Genomic DNA, 3,352 nt, shown 5'->3' on the forward strand with positions numbered 1-3,352 from the left:
GTCATACAGAGAGGGTTTATCAAGTGCCCGGTGTTTGCAAGGACTGTGGAGGCTGTGTGCACTACTGCTTCTCATGTAGATCCCACAGCAAACAAATGTATACATTTAATCTGAGCCCCTGATTCATCTCTCGCTTGGTGCTGAGGTCCCCACAGAGCCCAGAAGGACGAACTGGTGAGTTGACAGAAGCACACTGGTGGAGTCCTGGACTCTGCATCACAAAACAGTACTAAGGCGCTTGCTTCAGCAGCACGTATACTAAAATTGGAACGACACAGAGAAGATCAGCATGGCCCCTGTGCAAGGATGACACGCAAATTCGTGCAGCATTCCATATTTTCTGTAAATCAACTATAGTTAAAGAAACAGGTAAATAAGAAAACCATACTAAGAGCTGTGTGGTCTTGGGAAGTCACTTAACCTGACTAAACCTCAGCTTCCATATGGAAAATGGGGGTGATAAAGCCTGCTCTACCTACCATATAGAGCATATATAGAAACAGATGAATTAAATGTGAAATGTTAAGCACTTAATGTACCAAAGCAAAAGATTTGCTAATTACCCCCATCAAAACCTTCTCTGAGCTCTGCAGAGTCAGTTTGTCTGACCCACAGAAACTTCCTGTAATATCCTCAAGGGACACCCCCCCCCCCAGCAGGAGACCTTGCCTAGGTCCTGAATTTAACGTATTGTGTGTGCCTGTGTGTGTGTATGTGTATGTGTGTGTGTGAATGCCTCACACGTCCATCTACTCTCCTTATTATACCTCACATCCTAAGAAATCCAATTACTTACTATATTCCTATCAGGAATAAAATAAAAGATTTTATTCTAATGACTACCAGACAGTAGAGTAAAATTAGCTTCAGATGAGTATGAAAGAGCATAATGTTCTAGGTTTACCAGAAACCAAGGAAACCTAGTATATCCAACAGCAATTTTTCTTCCTTCTTATTCTTGCTTTGTGGTGAAGCTGAGAATAATGCCCTTAGGTTTTTCTCACTATATATGTAGATGGAGAGAAGAAGGGAGCTGCAATGGTACAGACTCAGAGAAGGTGCAATTAAAAAGGCTAAAATAATTTGTTGCTCTTTTTAACACAGTGTTTCCTTACTATCAAAGTCACCTCAAATCGACAATTTTAACATAATGTAATTCAACAAAAATATTATTTTAGGCATAAGAAAATTTCATAGGAGGAAATATATTGGATGAAGTATCGCTCGTGGTGTAATTTTAATTCTGAAAGATCTTGCTAAGAGGGCTTATTTAAATAGGTTCTCCCTGAGATGAATATTTAGGGGGAAAAAATTCCTACAGGATGATTTATAGCAAAATTATATGAACAGAATGAAGGACAGAAGAATTTTATTAGAAAAGGGTCTCATTTCCACAAAATATAAATTATACCTTTTAGAAAATATATTGAATTTTATTAATATTCTGTAGACAGCCTGAAGTGTTAATCTCCACCCCTACCTATAAGACTTTCATTATGATGTACAAGGTGTATTTACCCTTTAACCAAATAATTTTTGAGCAACTCATTGGAGCCTCCAGTTTACATATCCTACAAAATATTTTCACTGCAGTTACAAAATCTTATTCTTTGTATTGTTGGCAACTTTCAATGATACATATGTGGGGATGTATACTTTATATACACATATGTTTGCTTTTGGTATTACCATGCAAGAACGCATATTAATGATGAACTCGTATTTGATATCTGAAAAGAATGTTTCTCCAACACCCACTGTTTCTGTCATTATTGTTTTAACCATTATTTTTAAGTAGAGATACAATCGGTTTGAGTTTTTCAGTGCCATGATTAAAATTCTGCTTTGGTTCATCTTGAAACTTATAGTTAGAGGAATTACTTAGGATAGACCACTGAGTACTGTATTTCTGCCTGGCATTTGCAAGTGACCTCATTTAGACCTTGGTAACTAATATTTTTGATGAAGAAGTTGACTTATTAGGATTCAGAGAACTTGGTTATAAATCCTTTTCCGGTCTCTCTGAGTCTTGAAAATTGAGCCGTTCTTGGGATGGTGACTTTGTCGTTGCAAACAAGAGTAAACCGACCAAATATGCAGTGTGAATTTCAGCAAGGACAAGCTAGAATTTAGGGTTTATACTATTTGAAAGTGAAGACTGAGAACAAGAACGAGGATAAATCCAGGAGATTAAAAGACTAGACGCATTTTGACTCGCAAATAAATATTATTAAATATTTTTCTCTTACCTAAGTATACATGGAATGTAGCAATCGATGTACTTCACCCTCTTAGGGCATGCAGAATGGAACACAGACTCCCTGTCCTATTCGAAATATCTGTAAAATATGCTACTGCAAAAATTCTTATTCTCTATTTATAAAATGGAACGAACCTGGTTTTAACAGCTGGGCCTAAGTTTAAACTAGAAGCCAAGCCTTTCTTTATGCCTTAAAAAAATATTCCAGTGATTCTTCACTGAGCACTAATTAAGGCTGGCTTCTATTTGCATCTCCATGAAGAGGAGAACACTGAAGACTCGTCTCTTCAAAGTAGCTGGGTATTTGAAAGCATAACATCTTGGCATTTCACCCAGGCCCTTATCTAAATCTAAAGCTCTGGGGAACTGCACAGGAGGGAAATCTCTAGTATTTATTATTGGTCAAAATGCCAAACATCTCCAGGTGGTAAAACTGAAGTATGAAGATACATTTTAGCACAAATATTTCTGGCTTGCCCTCAGAATAAATGCTCAAATTCAAGAATCCATAGCTTCTTCATTTGGATAAAAAATATAAAACAAAACATGAAACCTAACGGCCTATCAATATATGTCCCTAAAAGAATAAATGAGATGGAAAAAAAGGAAAAAAGATTTTAGAATTTTCTCTATTAATCTATAAGGAAACACCAGCATCATTCTCTATCCATGGAATTTTAGAGTTGTAGGAATTCTGAAAAGATTCTCTAATCTACCATACACATTTTCCCATTTGAGGAAACCAACTCAGAGTTGTTGTGACATGTCTAAGGCCACACAGCCAACCAATGGCAAACCAGGACTTGAACCAGCATCTACCCAAATCTGCATATATCTTCACCTGCGTTGTTTTTCAGGAGCACAGGGCTCAGGCAAAGTTCAACACTGTCAAAGATACCAAATGTAACCTTTGCTTTTAAGGGGAAACAAACCAAATTAAATCTGTCTCCAATCAACAAAACTCGATTCCCTCTTTACATCCTCCTCAGTGGTTCCCTCTGGTTTTCATAACTTATCATTACAGATGAAAAAACTGAAGTGTGCTGATATTAGAACTGGTGACTGCAGATAAATCTTCAATAAATTTCAAAT

General features: G+C 36.8%; 1 non-coding gene across 1 annotated transcript; it reads left to right on the forward strand.

The window, feature by feature from the left end:
- Positions 1-234: 234 nt before the first annotated feature.
- On the forward strand, positions 235-341 carry LOC137752301 (U6 spliceosomal RNA). Its single transcript, XR_011071146.1, has one exon. It is a non-coding gene; the product is annotated as a U6 spliceosomal RNA (small nuclear RNA).
- Positions 342-3,352: the final 3,011 nt, after the last annotated feature.

Source organism: Eschrichtius robustus, chromosome 18 (assembly GCF_028021215.1).
Source record: "Eschrichtius robustus isolate mEscRob2 chromosome 18, mEscRob2.pri, whole genome shotgun sequence".
In the NCBI taxonomy this organism is placed as follows: domain Eukaryota; kingdom Metazoa; phylum Chordata; class Mammalia; order Artiodactyla; family Eschrichtiidae; genus Eschrichtius; species Eschrichtius robustus.